Raw genomic sequence first — 19,191 nt, forward strand, 5'->3', positions numbered from 1 at the left:
GGAATTCCCCTCCTTGACTCACGTAGCTTTCTTGCCTCCTGGAGTTTCTCTTTTGTCCTTAAGTCAGCGCTGTGACTGTCCCCTCTGCTGGAGTTAAGAAGCCACTGGAAGGTGAAAGCACTCAGCAGCTGCTCAGCAGGTGGCTTTTCCTAGAAATGCTTTGATTGTGTAGGGATTCTGGGCAGAGTCCCACCAACTCAGGAAGATGGTCCCAGTTCCAGGCAGCTCATCCTGCCTCCCTCACATAACCACACATATATGGATAAGGCATATATTATACATACCAGGTGACCTTCATCTATCTTTACTTTTTTTTTTCCTTCCAATTTCATGCCTGAAACACTCTCCCCATAGCTGTACATTGTGTCTATTTTTTTTTTAATTTTACACTTTTCCCTTCTTTTTTAAAAAAAGGCATCTCTTAGTTGCACTGAGTTGTATGCTTGTATACGTCCTATCAAGGACTATAAAAACAAAATCACCGGCGTTGCAACCTCGAGTGCTCATTCGTGTTCCTAGCTTTGGGTGGCTGACCCAGCACAGGCTGTCATTACCGCCAGCTCAGAACCACTGCATCTCCTGGCTTGTGGAGATGTTGAAGAAAAAGCTTGATGTTTTATTGAATAGAATTCAGACAATTGAAAAGATAAGCGGGAACACACACACACACACACACACACATATATATATATATATATATATATATATATATATGCTCTACCCAAGATGTGGAGTGGGAGGAATTTAAGACTGGCAACAAGCAAGCTCCTATTCAGACATTCGTGCTTGGTGCCGATGACCAGGAAACAGTAAAAAATAGTCCCAGGATGCTGATGGGTATGAATTACACTGAAAACATCACTTACCTGGATGGAAAAGGCATCGTCTTCACTGGAAGATGGGGGCTGCAGATTGTACACCTCAGTAGGACAGAGTCCTTAGGGTACACTTTTCATCCCAAGGATTCGCCTTCCCTGAGAACAAGGCTGTGTTCGGCATCCCAGTTTAAGGGTGTTGATGTCTTGCTCATGTCCCCAATACCCAAGTATGTAGGGGAACTTTGGGAATTCTTCTTGAGAACTAGATACAAAAGAGAGAGAGAGCGAGAGAGAGCAAGAGAGAGAGCAAGAGAGAGAGAGAGAGAGAGAGAGAGAGAGAGTCTCTGCTTTGGTCTCCAGACTTGCCCAAGCTTGAAAACAAGGTATCATTTTGTTGCTTTGAAAAATTCGTATAACGAGAGACTTCCCACACTAGAAACCATTTTGGAAACAAGAAGACTTGCAGCGTGCCACTTGCTTCGTAGCGCTGGCCAATGTTGGAAATCCAGAAAAGAAAAAGGCTCTTTATGCATTCAGTACTATTCTCATGAGGCTGATGGCTGGAGCGGAGCTGGTAAGCAGCCTCCCGGTGTCCCTGAGAACCCCTCCGGAGAATCTAGGAAGCACGCAGCTAGAGAACAAATCCTTGCCCCTCGAGGAAGAGCCAGCCAGCCTGTCAGTGTGTGCGATTTGAATGAAAAGCAGGTAAGGAAAAAATCATCCACAGGAAGGGATAACAAGCCTCCAACAGGTCTTTCCATCTTGCCTGCGAGCCCTGAAGTCCAAAAACATCTGGTGGTCATCACTGGCACACATTTCTACCTTGCCCTGGCCAAAGGAGGCTTCTCTGATGACCCATCCCGCCTACTGTACACTACCGGTCAGTTTCGGAGCTTTCGGCCGAGGTGGCGGAAGACGACGTGGAGAAGTCTAAGGTTACTCTGAAACGCTTCTTTAAGAGTCAAGAAATGATAGGAGCCATCGCCTCCAGCTTCTGGTCATTTCTGTGCCCCTCAGCTGCCGTGTGACAGATGACATTAAAGATGCCTTCATCTCCCAGACACAGGAGCAGCAGATAGAACTGTTGGAATTACAGAGCCCTGGGACGTCAGATTGCCCGGCCTGAAGCAGCACATTTTTTATGTTGAACTTGACATAGGAGAAAAAATTTTCCACAGAATTAAAAAGAAGTTTCCTTTGCAAATTGGAAGGGTGGCCCTGGGCAGTGAGGCTAGTCTCGTCATTCCTGAGAAAGCTGACCGGAGACATGGTCAAACCAGTAAGGAAGAGGAGGAGGCCCGGCTTGCCACTTCCAGAAGACTTTGAGCTCTCTGACTTTGGACGATTAACCAAAGGGAAGGGCATGTCACAGTTCACACGGATGGCACCAGATGGCACAGGAGGTTGTTCCAGCGTATTCTTAAAGTGAAATCACCATCTCCTGTGGGGGCTGCCTCCCCACCTCTTTTCACTATTTCCCATGGACCTGCTGGCCGCAGGAGGCCTAGGGTTGATCATTTTTTAAAGAAGCCATTCTGAGACGCCATGATATGTTAAAAGAGCGCCTGCTGTGTACCCCTAAGAACAGCTCTGTTTCCCTGCATCCTTATGAGCTTTTAAACCTTCGAGAATGTGTGTGACAGCTCATGACTGTAGTCTCAGAAACTGGGGGGTTATGGCAGGAGGATTGCTGTGAGTTCAAGGCTAGTCTGGACTACATAGTGAGTTCCAGGACATTCTGGGCGATGGTGTGAGACCTCTCTCACCTCCCCACCATCGCCCTCCCATGAATGCAAAAATAATGTTCCCCGAGTCTTGTGACTAATAAAAAGGAAACACTTTTCTAAGATTGAAAAAAATATCATTGCCCCTTGTTCCTCTTAAGTTTTCTGAATCTGACTTAGGTGTGTCACTTATAAAAAAACTAGCAAGTTCAAATCTAGGGCATTTTTTAAAAACAGACCTTAAGGCTGCCGCTGGTGGCTGTGGTGACGGTGTGCACCTTTAATCCCAACACTCGGGAGGTAGAGGCAGGCAGATTGTGAACTGAAGACCAGCCTGGTCTACAAAGCAAGTTCTGTATTTGTACATCATTTATTTGTAGATGTATTCTGTATTTGTAGATCATTTAGGAGAGTGCAGGAACAGAGTGAAAAAAGGCCCTTCTTCCTCCCTGACGGTGACATAACACAGGTGACCTGTAGGGCCGCTGCTGTTACCCTGTGTCACCCTGGAAGTGGAGGGGCTGTGCCCACCATATGCATATGGCCGCTTCTACTTTCCCTTAGAGAGAAAGCACACTGTAAATGCCAAGGAAGGTGTCTTTCAACATCCACTTCTGGTCCTCAGATGACAGATGTGACAGCAGGGCGAGCCGAGGCAGGCAGGGGCTGTTCACTTTCTTACCCGGTTTCCAGCAGCTAAGGAAAAGCCCAGCCTAAGGGTGGGCAGGTGTTCTCTCTGGGCTTCCTGTCAGTAATCCAGTTTCCTGGAAAATGCCACCCTTTACCTCAGTCTAACAAATGTTCATTAATGTTCAAATGTATTGACAGCCCTGGCATTCTTACAGATACGGTCACCAGATTCCTTCTTGTGCACTGCAGATTGGTAACCTTTGGCCTTGTGCGTAGGATTTCTGTTTGCTCTGCAGACAGGTGGAGGAGGGTTCCGATAGGAGGGTCTTTAGGATTTGTTCTGACTTGCTCCCAGCCCGACAGTCTGGTGTCGCAGGAGAAAGGCTTTCTTTGGGAATACCCCTCACCTAGAGATCTCCTGATCTCTCTGTGTAAATATTGGTGTATCTGACCGGGAGTGTCCCACTCATTTCCTGTTTTGAGCTCTTTAAATCACCATCTTATCTTTATGATTTTTTTTTTAATGTGCTCTCTTGCTATGGAGCTCAGGTTGGCCTAATCCTTTCAAATGCTGAGAATATAAGGATATAGCATGTGCCAGCATGCCTCGGTTTTTGCTTATTTTTTTTTAAATAACATCTTTTCATATTCTATAATGAATATTTCTTCTAATTTTATAGCACTGACTCCTCGCCTAGCTTATCCAGGAAAAATGTAAATTACATCCGTGGTTTTAAGTCTCCAGTAGCCACATTTGAAAAGTAAAAGCAACTGAAAATAATTTAAGCAAAATATTTTATGTAACTCAAATCATAAAATCTATTGCCTAATGAACAATAAATAAAGTGAGATTTTATTTATTTTTTGATTAAGTGTTCAAATTGGACCAATCGCATGCCAAAGACTTGGTGCTCATAGGTGCTTATTAACTGCCATACTGGACGGGAGGACCTAGTGAGTGCACGCATTGCATGTTTCGTGTGTCCTGGCTGCCGCGATGCTCACTCTAAAGTAGCTCAGGGTGAAGGACAACAGCAGGAACCATGATTTTGCTTCACAGAGCTGACGTTCCAGGTGGTCCCGAGCCCCCACTATGAGTGCTGAGAACTGAACTCGGGTCCTCTAGAAGAGCAGTTTGTTCTCTTAACCACTGAGCCATCCCTCCAGCCTCCTAAACGCCACGTTCTGTCCTCCCAGTGCTATCGGCCTCTTTTGTTGTTATTTCTCAAGTTGGACTATATTGGCCACCTACTTAAAAGTTTCCCATTGAATTTAAAGGAATATCCCAGGAAATGAGTCTAATTTCTGTCTTTTTTTTTTTTTTTTAAAGTATTATCTGTGTGGTCTACTGAGCTTTCTGTTCCTGTAATAAAACACTATGACTGGAAGAACCTGGGAGGAAAAGGGCTTATTTCCGCTTATAGGTCACAGTCTGACATTGAGGGAAGCCAGGGCAGGAGCTCAAGCAGGCCCTGAAGCAGGACTGTGGAAGAATACTGTTTCTCCTCCCCACTGCCTTGCTTCTCGCTCACTTCAACACACATCCCAAGACTTCTGAGGAATAGTTCTGCCCACAGTGGGGTGGGCCCTCCTCACATGAGCCAGGAATCAAGACAGACCTGACCACAAGGCAGTCTGATGGATGCAGTTCTTCAGTTAGGGTTTCCCTCTTACCAGGTCGCATTAGGCAGTGTCAAGTTGACAATAAAAACTTAGCCACACAGTGTGGTCCATGTGAGCTTTAGCAATGCTTCGAGATGACTTGTTGACTTTAAAACACCAGGGCTGAGGGTGCAGCTCAGAGGTAGAACGCTTGCCTAATGTATCTGTAGGCTCTATGATTGAGTCCCAAAATTCCCTGCATAGTTTCCGGATCTAAAGAGATGAATGCACGTCACCTAAGTATACCGTTAACTCTCCATTCAGTAAGTTTCAGAAATGCACAGGGACCCCCCCCCCCCCACCAAATGTCAGTGCCAAGGTCTTTCCTTCAGTTCAGTTGCGAAACGTGGACCAGAAATGGAAACTCTAACATCTCCTTTTATTAGAAATCAGCGTGATGTAACAGGATCCTGTTTGAGGTTATAGAAGACGGATGACTCACTCCTATGGAAAAGATTGCCAGAAGTCCAGAATAACGTGCCGGGACTGAAGAGAGCGATAGCCAAATGCAGATCCTGTAACCTTATGGCAGTACAACACCTGCTGTTCTTTTCTATAACAACACAGTCATCTTAGAGAGCGTAGTGAATTTTGTTATTGTTAAGACATTACCACTGTGATTTCCTGACATTACAATACTGACCCAGTAGTCAGGAAAACCCTATACACTGTGTTCAGAGTGTCTGTCAGACCCTGAGTAAGACCACAATGAAGGAAACAAATAGAAACTAGAAAGAAATCATAAAAACACAAAAGTCCACGAAAACACAGAAAAAAAATGTGCATTTTTTTTGTTGCCTAAAAGAACCCCAAAATGAGGGTGATTTTTGAAGAAGAAGAAAAAAAAAGTTGTTTCTGAACTTAAGCTTAATCTTCCTATAATTTGACATAGAAAATGTTTTCAAAACCCGCATTCCGCTTATGCTGTCTGGTATCTGAAATAGATCTGTCAGGGGGTCACATTTTATAAGCACCACTTCGTGTTTGATGTGTGCTGTCCCAGACATTACAGCATTGGGCATGCGCACAGGAAGGAGGGGCCGTTGCAGTAGTCCCCACTGTCTGACTGACCACCCCATGCTTGAGAGAACCATTATGAGTCATGGTTCCCTGCCTTGCCAGCAGGGACAGAGTCACAGCTGCGGCTCAGCTCACACACACAGGCTGTGCTGAACGTCTGGTGCTAAAGGGACTCACTTTAGTGTCTGAAAGGGAGAGGGAGAGAGACAGCTTTCAGCTCCCAGAGATCGGAGATTTAAAAAGCTGTTTATTTTGTGTGTTCGCATGTTCACATGTCATTGCGTACACATATATATGCATGCAGAGGGCTGAAGTTGATGCCGATCGTCTTCCTGAATTCCTCCATTTTATTGGTTTAGGTGGGTTTTCTTGCTGAACCCAGAGCATGCCAATTCCGGCTGGTCTAGTTACCCAGCTTGCCCTGAGGATATCCTTAAGGATGCCCTGGCACTGGGACTATGGGAGCTCTGTCACATCGGCCTGGCTTTTATGTGGGTTCTGGGATGTGGACTCCAGACCTCATCTCTGCCAGGCAAATATCTGCTGCATTGAGCCATGACCTCAGCTCCTGATAAACGGGTATTGAGAGTTAGATCTACTGTACCTGTTTACACTGTCTGGTGTCAGCTGTCTCCAGCTTGTTCCTGCCCTTAAGAGACTCTTATTGGCTGTGTTAAATCTACTGTGTGGTTTGCTCTGTTAAGCTGTGGGTGGTTTTGTTGTTGTTGTTTTGTTTTGTTTTGTTTTGTTTTTAACCATAACCCTAAATTGACTGAGTTTGAGCTACAGAGAATTTGAGCTGAATATTTCTCTACCTTCCTAGAAAAAAATTATCAGATATAATAGTAGTCATTGTTTGCTTTTTTTGTTTTAACCCAGGAAAGCACAGTACATCAACATTGTTTTATGTATGATGAGACCCGTTTGTCTAGGGATGTTACTTTTCATGAAATCCACTGCCAAGCTAATTATATTAGTACATAAGTAACCCACGCCAAGCTGTCCACTTATTTCATTTTGAAAATGTATTTTTAGTAATTGTGAGAGAAAGAAAGAAAGAAAGAAAGAAAGAAAGAAAGAAAGAAAGAAAGAGACAAAGACAGACAGAGAGATAGAGAGACAGAGATGTGAGTTTAAAAACTAGTTAATTTGGAGTTTTAGGTAAGTTCAAAAGACCATATGCCAAAACTCAGAACACAGGGCTGGAGCCCTGGAGTAGTAGTTAAGAGCACTGGCTCTTTTGGCTGAACCAAGGACTCGGGTTCAATTCCCAGCACTTCCATGGTGACTCAACCATCTCTGACTCCAGTCTAATACCCTCTTCTGGTCTCTGAGGGCACTGTTGTGCCCTGAGTCCACGGGAAACCCAGACCAGCCCAAGAATTGCGAAATCTGCTGCAATTTGCAAAAGAGTTTTTTATAGTTTCAAGTTCAAACTCTCTCGCTCACCGAGTGAATGCTGGCAAGTGACCCTGAGTCCAGAAAAACACTGGATTTATAGACAGTATAGTTAGGAATCCCCTGAACGTTCACAGAAAAGGGGGGTGGAGGGCTGTAATCATTTGGTGGGATGGAACTGAAGCCCAGAGTGGGGATGGTAAGTGGGTGTCTGTTCAGGGACTAATTTCATGGCCGTCATAACTGTCTGTGACCCAACCTCTGATTACCTTTTCTCCATGATTTAAACTCGAGGCCCAAGTCTCCCTTGAGCTTGTTATTTCTCTAAGGTCTCAAGGACTGGCACCTAGAGAGTTCTGCTGCTTATCAGAAGGAGCGTTGGTTTTTGGAACCGCAAAGGTGAGGAGGATGTCTCACACTGTCTCCTCAGAATGTCCTCATTAAGGGGGAGTTTTATGGGTAGTGCCATTCTAATGATAGGGGAGCAGCCAGGGAAGCGGAGGGAGCCCCAGGCTGCTGCAGGAGGATGCAGCACAGAAACCAGCTGTCTGCATATGGTGCTTGCCTTGGGCTGGAGGGAGCGGGAACGCAGAGGCAAACAGTCTGTACACAACACTGAAGTCTCTCTAGTATCAGTAATTCGGGGGTTATAACAGCACCAGGCACATATGTGGTACACAGACATACATGAGGCAAAACACCCACACGCATGCAATGAAATGGAAAAGCAATTCCAAACACAGGGTGCGTTTGCATTCTGTAACCTTCCTGGCCAGACTGTCCCTCCTTTCTGTGTCCTCCACACTCCTCCAGGAGTTTGCTGTCTTTTGCATGTGTTTGAGCCAGGAACAGTATGTAGTACAAAACAACTTCAGTGTCACCATAAGCTTCAGAGAGAGCATTTTCCTCCCAACAAAGGCGGCTCTATGCACCGCCTTCTGTTGGCCACCCAGAGCGGAACATGACCGCCAGGGCGATGGCGATGATCATGTTAATTTTCCAAGCTGGGAAACAGCATGGCCATTGTTGGGGACTAGAAGCATGCGAGAGGGTAACATTGAGCAGCATTACAAACAACTCGTGGGTTCAGTAACGAGGCAGCCTCGGACAAGGGAGAGGGTCGGGGAAGCAGATGTGGGTGACACCACTCCTGGTCTAGCTGGAGGGTCTTGCTTCAAGGGACGAGTCCTGCATGTGAATATGAGACGAGCCATGTGTGCAAGGTATGATACTGCATTGGACTTCCTGGTATTTTAATAGGCTCTGACTCAAGTAACCAGTTATAGGGAACATTCCTACACATGCGGTTTGCCAGTTTGAACTAAAGGTTAACTAGGCCTCTTCAAACTAAGAGACCCACTCAGAAATGTAACAAAGGAGACTGGAAGGACATTATTGTGGTTGCAATATTTTATTATATTCAACTTAATTGGCTTTTGCATTCAAGACATGAATAACTTTTTTAATACTTAGAGAAGCTATGAGTTTAGTGGGTTTTTTTTTTTTTGAGTCTTATTTCTTTTCAAATAAAGTAAATAAGAGTTCTGTCATTTCCCTGCTTCCTGTTCTGCCCGAGACCCACACATTGTTTTCTTCCTGTGGTCCCAGCTTCCTAGCTTTTGGTTTTAATGCCTAGAGAAGTGAGTAGTGGAGGTGTGACCAGAGAATGATCTCCTTCCAGGTTTGTTGCCCACCTCTGACCTTACATCTGTACCTGTTGGTGACTGGGTAGCAAGGCAGATGGATGGATGGATGGATGAATGGATGGGTGTATGGGGACCCAGATCATGGCTGTGGCTTGTTTGCTGACTGCAGTATGCCGTAGAGTGCACACTGTGTCTCCAGTTCCACAGTATTTCAGTAAGAAAGAACATATCTTCTTTTTAAAGAAGAAAGCAAGGATTCAAACATGTGCACAATGCTATCTTAGCCACTTAAAACAACTTATAAGAAGCAGGGTCGGTAGCAGAGGTGAACAGCACAGGAGAATTCCTTCCTTTTCTGTTGCAATAGGAAGGAAGGGAGACCTCAAAGGCCTGACCATAACTCAAATGCCGAGGCCTCCCTGACAAAGGAAGATTAGAGCAGGAGGCTGAGTGTATTCTCATCGGTCATGTTTACCTTCTGTGTCCCCACCTTGACCAGCAGTAGCAACTCTCAGATCAGCCAGTGCATGTCCCACAGACAAAGGAAAAGGTGACAGACCTGGTTTTGACACTTGGCTGAGATGGACAGGAGCTGATGTCAGTCAGCCAGAGCTGATGTCTAATGCAGCAGGAATCTGCATCAGATGGAGGCCAGGCAATCTTCCATAGCCAGTGGAGAAGAAGCAGACAAGGAAACAAAACCAAACTTAACCAGGTCTGAAGGTACCAACCCCTAGGGGGTAGAGGCAGGGGAATCTCTCTGAGCTAAAGGCCAGCCAGGTGGTATACACAGTGAGACCCCGTCTCAAACAAACAAACAAACCAATGACCAAACAGAAGCAAAACCCCAAAGCTTGTCCAGCACTGGGTCAACGTTTAAAACTGAAGAACGTTTAAAATTGAAGAAAAAAAAAAGATATTATGTGAATGGGGTAGAGTGACCCTGGGGTAGTCTGAGACACCAAGCTGATCTAGCTGGAGTGTGACATGGGATCACTTTACTCAGAGAACTAGTTAAATAGAAAGTTGGCAAAATGCATATATTAGCACTTGGAGACTTGCTAACCAGCACAGTTTTAGGAATCAGTCACTGCCGATTCACTCATAGATTCAGACGTATTCATCTTGATCTTTCTGTTTTCTTGTGGCAAAAACACCCTCATTATTTAAGAGGTGCGAAAAGTAAAAGGGATTTCTCGTCTATTTATGCACGGAGCGTGGGATCCCAGGCTGCTGCAGAAGCAGACCATCGTTACATTTCTGTACTTATGGCTTTTCCTCTATGTGTTGAGTTACATTTTTAAACAGAAGCAACTGGTGGTTTAGCTTTTTGTTGTTGTTGTTGTTGTTGTTGTTGTTGTTTTTTTTGTTTTTGTGTGTTTTTAGTTTGTGGAGAGGGTGGGTATCGGAGCACACACTTGCTGAAGAACTTCCAAAGGTCCTGGCTCTTTTAGTTTGAGCCTTCCTCCCCTCCCTTCCTCCCTCCTCTCTTTTTCTTATCATAGTCCAGACTGTGCCTCAAACTCATAATCCTCCTGCCTCGGCCTCCATGGCTAGCTTATGTTATTGTTTGTTTCATTTGATTTGTTTTGCTTTTGAGACAGGGCCTCACTCTGTAGCCCTGGCTGTCCTGGAAATCTCTATGTAGACCAGGCTGGCCTTGAACTCGGAGACTTGCGGGATGTTGAGATTAACATGCAGCCTCTCCCCGGGCCTGAGGTTTTGTTTGTTTTTTTTAACACCTATATAATTTTTTAAGATGCTTTTTTGGCCTTAACATTAAAAGTATCAGCTGAGCCCTTCTTGCTTTTCTAAGTACAAACCTGTAAATGGCTTTTTGCCTGTCTGTTCTCAATTTGTTTTCCCATGTGTAGATATCTCAAAAGACAAAGATGTGCTGTCCCCTGTCTGCCCCTGAGCTGTCTAACTGAATGTCCAGGCCATTCCAGATTGTATGGGCAGCTTAGTCAAAGAACTAAGTGACTTGAACGATCTAGAAGAGGAAATAGCAGTGTTGAGTAGCATTAAGGGTGGAAACTGTGTAAGACTTGGCTCTCAATCAAGCGTGCATATGTTTGACAAAGAAACGAGAGCTACAGAGTAAGTTATCTACAGGATGGACACTAGATCTGTCACACTAGCACAAATGGGCCGAGGGGATGGGGGGCCAGTGAGGTGCAAGACATCCGGGAGTCAGTCAGGAGTCGGTCCTTCAGGAATCAGGACACCTTTAGATGCTAAAATGGTGACAGTTCACTTTGTGGGGTCCTTTAAATCAGGAACATTGTCTGTTGTCATACTTCCCCTTCATTTGCCCTGTGTGAAAAAAAAATGGGAAAGGGAGGGAGGGAGGGAGGGAGGGAGGGAAGGAGGGAGGGAGGGAGAGAGGGAGGGATGGGGAGAGAGAGAGAGAGAGAGGGAGAGAGAGAGAGAGAGGGGAGAGAAAGAGAGAGAGAAAGAGAGAGGACAGTTATTGGTCCTAAGCCATGTAAGAATGCTCCCAGACCAAGGCCGGTCACCACACCATCTGCCACCCTCACACAGGGATTGTCCCTGCCTGCTAGATTTGCTTCCTCTCTTCTAATAGTTGATGTTTCCTGTTTCAGAAGGGAACACATTTACAGTTCTAAATCAGCAGTAAGTTATCTTTAGTTTTCTTTTAAGTCTGGCTGATGTTCCCACAACAGTTACTTCATGGGGGTTTCCAGCTTTGGGAACAGAGGCAGTACTTGCACGTTTGGTTACTGCATCTTCCATGCCGCAGGGAGGAGCTCTAGCCTCTCCGCCAGGCTATGCGATGGTTCACTTATTTAATAGTGCTTTAAAGAAGACAGTGTGCTGGCTGTAAGTGAAAGCTTTCTTTGCCGGGTCAGCTCTTATCTAGGAGGGCACTTAGGATAAATTATGTCCTGTCTCCGGTTGGTTTTGTCCTTGGTCCTTGTTTTTTGGACATCTTACAGCTGAAAACAAATTGCCATCGCTTGTTTTCTATCCCATTTAGTATTCTATGGCGAAAGAAACTTTTTTTTCAGATAAAGATGGTTAAAGTGAAGCCGGGTACGGTGGTTCACACCTTCAGTCCTAGCACTCTGGCACAGATAAGTGGATATGTGAATTCGAGGCCAGCCTGGTCTACAGAGCAAGTTCCAGGACAGCCAGGGCTACACAGAGAAACGATGTCTTAAAAACAAACCAACAACAAAAGGCTGTATTGAAGAGAACAACAGAAGAGACCGTGTGGAGCAGAGGAGGAAGGAAGAGGCCTGCCGCAGTCCGTGGGCTTGGTTGCGCAGGCGTGTGAGGAACCCGCCCCCACATTCTTCCATTTCTTCCTTCCTTGAGACTTGACTGGTTGTAACTGTCACCTCTTCCCACGAGATGTGGACGTCTTCGTGTGCACAGTGAAGCCAGCTGTGCGTCGATCCACATTTTCCCGTGAGACCGACTGGAAGAGTCGTTCAGAGTCTCGCTCTGGACTGTGGACGTGACTTTCCACCTCTTCATGGTATGCTCATTGTAACTTCAAGCCACAGGCGATGGACGGACATGGGCTCACAGACCCGAGGGCTACCTAGAAGATGTGTCTAGGAGGAAAGCATGGATTTCCCGTGGGCTCTACCACTTCCAGACTTGGCATTCCAGAAAGGCATAATAGATACAGGTCTTACGGTCCCACCTCCTGAACTTCACTCACTGCCTGGCCTGCCCTCACCACTGAACCTTCCTGTTTTCCTCAGCCATAGCAGGCCGGCTGCTTGTTGTAGCTCAGCTTTGAATAGAACTACAGAGTGCTAGGCACGGTGATGCAGGACTGCACTCCCTGTACTCAGGAGCTCATAGCAAAACCTTCTCAAACAAACAAACAGACAGACAGACAACAAACCCCAGACAAACAGAAAAGAGGCTAGAAAGGAATCTCAGGTGGGGAGGGCTTGCCTCACATGCAGGAATCCCCGGGTTTGATCCCCAGGACTACATACACCAGGCTTTGTGGCACATGTCTGCAGTCCCACCACTGGACAGGCAGGCGGAGGGCAGAGGGCAGAGGGCAGAGGGCAGAGGGCAGAGGGAAGAGGAGAGAATCAGAAATTCAAACTCATTCTTAGCTATATGACAAATTGGAAGTCAGCCTGGGCTACAAGAGACTCTTAAAAACAAAAACAAAACAACAACAACAACAAAAAAAAACCCAAAAAACAATAACAAATTAGCTACCTGGATATTTAGAAACTTTCTGAGTCAGGTGCGGTGGCTGACACCTATAATCCCAGCACTTCTGTTTATCTGGAGGCTGCCCCAAGAGGCCAACTTGGTCTACATAGCAAAATTCACCTCAGCCTATACTACAGGGACCCTATCTGAACAAACCAAACGGAAAAAGTCTTTCTTGTAGCCACATTTGGAGGAGGAGGAGGAAGGGGGGGAGGAAAAAACAAGTGAAATTAATATTACTAATTTTCTTATTTAAACCATTGCATTTAAAGGGCACACTTACGTTCTTACTGTGATTGAAATCCTTCAAGATTTTATACTGACAGCCCTCGGCATTTGCATACTAAATTTTCATCACAGATAATTGATCTATATTTAGACTTCATGAAAGGTCAAGTTCAAAAACAGATGCAAATCCGTCCGTTGTTCCAAGCACTGAAAGCTTCCCAGCAAACCAATTACAGCTTTAAAAGTTAGATAAAACGAACCGTCCTGAAACCGGTCCGTCTCAGTCACCAGGTCACTTTCAGAGTGCTCGCAGCAGGGCTGTGGTGCCTGGAGCTGGAGAGGCGGTTACAGCTCTCCTCTGTCTGGAGGTGAGTTTTCCTCCATGAAACCCCACCAGCTGCCTCTCTCCTGTCTTTTTTTGTTTAGATTGCAGCCTTTGGGAAACTCCACTTGACCCGCTCTATTTAATACACAAATTCCTCAAGTCCCCACACTGCATACTTCTAATCCTGCTCATTCCAAGGGGCTTTTTATCTCCCCATAACTTACTGTCTGATTGACTGCCTCTCCCAGCCCGCACTACTTGTGAGCTATGAGCTTCCTGGAGCAGTATCTGTTTCGTTTACTGATCTCTCAGCATCTGTGGCTCAGGAATTCGGGATTTCGCTTAGTGGTGGAGTGCTTGCTGGCTTTGGGTATATTCTCCAACACTGAAACACTGTGGATCAGAGTTACTGGGTTAGTCATTATAAAGGCTTATTGTGTTGTTAATAAGCATATGCTGCATTCAGTAAGACCCAGAAAGATCTAAGAAGGTGGCTGACTAGATTTCTCTTAAATGCAGCTTGAATGTATTCTTTGTAGTTGCTGCTATTTAAGCCGCAAGCCATGGCCAGAGGGATGAGGAGTGGGGAAGAATTCTGATTTAGTTAGGAAGTCAAGACTCGCAACTCAGAGGAAGGGTGTAAAAAGGCCAAATTCTGTTTCAGAAACTAGAAACTGGACTTAAAACTTGTGCCACATGCATGCTGCTGAGTGGGGATATGTCTTTAATCCCAACACTTAGGAGGCAGAGGCAGGCAGATCTGAGTTTGAGGCCAGCCTGGTCTACAAAGTGAGGGGATCTCTGAGTTCAAGGTCAGCCTGGGCTACAGAGTGGGTTCTAGGACAGCCAAAGCTACACTGAGAAACCCTATCTTGGAAAACACTAATGTATATATATATATACACACACACACACATAGAGAGAGAATGAAAATTATTTTGAAACTAGAATTATATAGAAAGCTTTTAAAATTGTGTGTGTGTGTGTGTGTGTGTGTGTGTGTGTGTGTGCGCGCATTAGCACCATGGCTCTCTGTGGAGGTCAGAGGACACCTTGCAGGAATTGCCTCCCTCATGTGGGTCCTGGAAATTAAACTCAAGTTATCAGGCTTAGCAGCTAGCACTTTAACCACTCAGTCGTTTTTTGCCAGTTCACATTGTATATAAAATTTTAACTGCATTCACACTTCAGTACATTAACACAGCACCCATGTCTTAGGTATAATAAAGTAGAGCCTTATAGCATACACTGCAGGTCGTAGGGGTGGTAGTCTGTGTTGTTTTAAGGCTAAATTGCTAGTGGTTTAGACAGGAGGGAAAAGGTAGAAAATACCAGAACAAGGACGTTCACCAGAGAGAGAAAGAGGGATTAGCATGTCCAGAGTGGTGCTACCAAGAATAATTAGACTCTAGACCAGAGAGGAGCGCCTGCCTCCCTTCTGGATGGGACAAGAGAGAGCAATGTTGGAGCAGTGAGAAGGCCAGTAAGCCTCCGGGATTCCTTCAGAGCCTGGCAGTTTCTGTTTTAATTTTATTGCTTTTTCTTTTGCCTGATTTTGGAGAAAGCTAAACAATTCTCAAGGTCTCTTAGGAAAAAAAAATAAACGCTGCATCTAACACGGGAAATCAGCAGAAGCCGAGGAAGGACAAAGGTTCTCTCCAGCTTTTTTCCTTTGATTGAAAATGGATTTTTAAAATACAACATATTCTGGTTTCCCCTCCAGGTACCTCCCAGTTCCTCCCCAACCCCCGTCCCATCCGGATCCACACCCTTTTTGTCTCTCCTTAGAAAAAACGGGCATCCAAGGAATAATAATAAAATAAGATAAACCAAAACCGAATGAATTGGAATGTAACAAAAGTACCAAACAAGAAAAAAGAATCGAAGAAAAAGCGCAAGAAGTGCGCAGGCGCAGAGACGCACGGGCTCCCGCACTCGGGAATCCGAAACCAGAGGCCCTTCCCTACCTAACCTCTGCGGTTATATAGCCTGCTTGTCAGTGACTTAACTGCTGGCATTCCTAATCTAAGTGAATATGTGCTGTAGCTGTCTTTCTGGGTCTGAGTTACATCACTCACAGATTTTTCCTAGTTCCACTCATTTACCTGAGAATTTCACCTTTTAGTGGCTGAGTAATACTGTTAATTGTATAAATGTACCATGTTTTCTTTATCCATTCATCCACTAATGGACATCGAGGTGGTTTTCAGTTTCCATAGCTGTGTGGACTTATCTCTGTGTCTTCAATTCTATTCCATTGATCAACATATCTTTTTTTGGTCCAGTGAAATAAATAAATTTTAAAACATGCTGTTTTCATGACTATGGCTCTGTAGTACAACTCGAGATAGGAAATGGCGATACATCCAGCCATTCTTTTATCATTCAGGATTGTTTAGCACTTCTGGTTTTGTTTGGTGTGTGTGTGTGTGTGTGTGTGTGTGTGTGTGTGCTTTCATATGAAGCTGAAAATTGTCTTCTCAAGTATAAGAATTGTATTGGAATTTTGAAGGCGATTACATTTAATCCATAGATTGCTTTTTGGTAGGAGGGTCGTTTTCACTATTAATTGGTATTAATTTGGTATTAATCCTACCAATTCGTAAGCATGGGAGATCTTCCCATCCTCGGAGATCTTCAGTTTCCGTCTTCAGTGTCTTAGAGGTTTTATCATACACATTTTCACTTGCTTGGTGAGAGTTACCCCAAGATAGATTTTGTGAAAGATGATGTCCTCCCTGACTTCTTTCTCAGTTCATTTGCCACTTGTATATAGGAGGGCTGCTGAGTTTTGGGAGTTCGTTTTGTATCTAGCTACTTTAGTAGGAGTTCTCTATTAGAATTGTTAGGGTCATTTATGGATACTATCATATCATCTGCACATAAAGATAGTTGGAGACTCGAGTCTCCGTTGAGACGGTAGGTGGTGGTCTAATAGGTCTGCTGACATGCGCTGCTTGGGCTTTTTCTCTTGCAGCTTTCCATAGTCTGTCTTTGTTCTGTAAGTTTAGTGTCTTGATATGTGCTTATGTGCTGAGGGGGCTTTCTTTTCTTTTCCAGTCTATTTGTGTTCTGTAAGCTCCTTGTACCTTGATAGGCCTCTCCTTTTTTTTTTTTTAATTTTTTTAAAAGATTTATTTATTTATTTATTTATTTATTTAATGAAAGTACACTGTAGCTGTCTTCAGACACCCCAGAAGAGGGCACCAGATCTTGTTATAGATGGTTGTTAGCCACCATGTGGTTGCTGGGATTTGAACTCAGGACCTTCAGAAGAGCAGTCAGTGCTCTTAACCGCTGAGCCATCTCTCCAGCCTGGCCTCTCCTTTTTTAGGTTGGGGAACTTTTCTTTTATGATTTAATTGAAAATATATTCTTACGCCTCTGCCCTGGGTTTCTTCTCATTCCTTTATTTCTAGTATCTTTAGATTTGGTCTCTTTATACTTTCCCAGATTTCCTAGATGTTTTGTGCCAGGAGTTTTTAAATTTTAACATTTTCAGCCGGGCATGATGGCGCACACCTTTAATCCCAGCACTCGGGAGGCAGAGGCAGGCAGATTTCTGAGATCGAGGCCAGTCTGGTCTACAGAGTGAGTTCCAGGACAGCCAGGGCTACACAGAGAAACCCTGTCTCGAAAAAAAAAAATTAACATTTTCTTTGACCTAAGTATTCTTTTCTTTTATCTTCAATGCCTTCTCTCTTCCATCTCTTGTATTCCATTGGTGAAGCTTGCCTGAGTTTTCTTTTTTTTCCCTTTGTCTTTCTTAAAAGTTTATTTATTAATATATATAGTATGAATATATAATATATAATCATATATATTATAATATATATTTAATATATATGAGTACATTGTAGCTGTCTTCAGATACACCAGAAGGGGGCATCTTATCCCATTACAGATGGTTGTGAGCCACCATGTGGTTGCTGGGAATTGAACTCAAGACTCAGTCTTTGCTCTTAACCACCGAGCCATCTCTCTAGCCCCTTGCCTGAGTTTTCTGTTTGAGTTCCTAAGTTTTTCATTTCCAGTGTACCTCAGTCTGAGTTTTCTTTTTTGTTTGTTTGGTTTTTTTGTTTGTTTTTTGTTTTGTTTGTTTGTTTTTTGTTTTTTCCAGACAGGGTTTCTCTGTGTAGCCCTGGCTGTCCCGGAACTCACTCTGTAGACCAGGCTGGCCTCGAACTCAGAAATCCGCCTGCCTCTGCCTCCCCAGTGCTGGGATTAAAGGCGTGCGCCGCCACGCCCGGCTATTCATTTCCTTGTTAAGGACCTCTAACATATTTATGAAGGTTATTTTGAAGTCCTTGCCTGGTGCTTCAACTATATAACATTTCTCAGGACCTACGGGTAGAAGGTTGCTGGTCTTTAGTGGAGACACATTGTCCTGGGAGTTATTGTGTCTGTACCTGGGAGTGTAGGGTTTGGGATGACTGTAATCTTAGGTCTTGTCTGGTCTTGTCTTTGTTGAGTGGGTACTCTGTTCCTTGACTTCTGTTCCCTCTCTGGGTTTTAGGAGAGTGTGGTGGCTGTGTGCTGCCTGAAAGGGAATATTTCTGAGTCCCCGCAAGTGTGGTCACTGAGGGTTCCAGTTAGAATGTGTTCCTTGGTACTGGGAGCCGACACTGGTTCCCCCTCTCCCTTTTTATCAGGTGGCTGGCTGTCCTGCAACCTCTACGCAGGTTCCCTTCTCTTGCTGGCTGTCTTCTCATAGAAGGTGGGAAGCTGGCTCTGCCTCAGTCACCTTCTGTTCACTCAAACAGAGATTCCCTGAGAACCCATCAACTATGCTGGCCAGGGAAGCAGGCTGGCAGTCTTCGCGCTCCCTCCAGTCTGCCAATCTCATCCCCAGATCTGTAACGGATTCTCAGTTATAGCCCCTCTTTGAGTAATACTTAAATTCAAAGTTTGTTTCTGCCAAGAGTGGAGCCTATGAAATGGAGAGATCTTGTTCTTTTGCTGCCCTCTGGTGGTCATTGGCATATGTACATGCCATGACATACCCATGCACGTGCTCTCGCACACTAATAGGAAATAAAAGAAATACAAAGTTAATTGATTTAAAAAAAAAAAAAAGATGAAGAACAAAAACAAAAACCAAAAAAACAGCTCCTTTTGAGATAGTAAATGTTATATACCGTAACATTTACCTAATTGAAATGTATAGTTTTTAGCTGGGGAGTAATGGCACATGACTATAAACCTAGAGCTCGGTATGGAGGCAGGAGGATTGTGAATTTGAGGCCCATTCGATCTACCCAGTGCACTTGAGACCATTTTTAGAGCTTCTGACACACTGCATGCGTGCAATGTCAAAGCATCAGGAATGCTAGGAAGTCAGTCACCAAAGACGACACACTGATTCCGTGATAATATTTAAGGGACACAGAGAAATCTGTGGTGCCAGGTGGTGAGTGAGTAGCAGGGTCTTTGGCGGAGGGAGGAGGTGGGCGTGGGGAATTGATAGGGAAACGCCCTCGCCGCTTCCATGGCCCTGGAGAGGAACCATCTTTGGAGACACTGTCCTT

The 19,191-nt window shown here is 44.7% G+C and overlaps 1 protein-coding gene and 1 pseudogene across 11 annotated transcripts in view; both read left to right on the top strand.

Annotated features, from left to right (window-relative positions):
• Art3 (ADP-ribosyltransferase 3) overlaps positions 1–19,191 on the top strand; it is an 82,830-nt gene that overhangs the window by 31,546 nt on the left and 32,093 nt on the right. The window contains exon 1 of one of the 11 annotated variants that reach the window (XM_006534710.1): positions 8,338–8,475. The exons of 9 other annotated variants lie outside the window; for them this stretch is intronic. The gene's annotated coding sequence lies outside the window, so the exon portion shown is untranslated. Of the gene's footprint in view, positions 1–8,337; positions 8,476–19,191 lie in introns of those variants that run through there. One more of the 11 variants, XM_030254053.1, reaches the window with a different exon arrangement.
• Gm2673 (predicted gene 2673) lies at positions 559–2,157 on the top strand (annotated as a pseudogene).

The sequence above is a fragment of the Mus musculus genome, chromosome 5 (assembly GCF_000001635.26).
Source record: "Mus musculus strain C57BL/6J chromosome 5, GRCm38.p6 C57BL/6J".
NCBI lineage: Eukaryota > Metazoa > Chordata > Mammalia > Rodentia > Muridae > Mus > Mus musculus.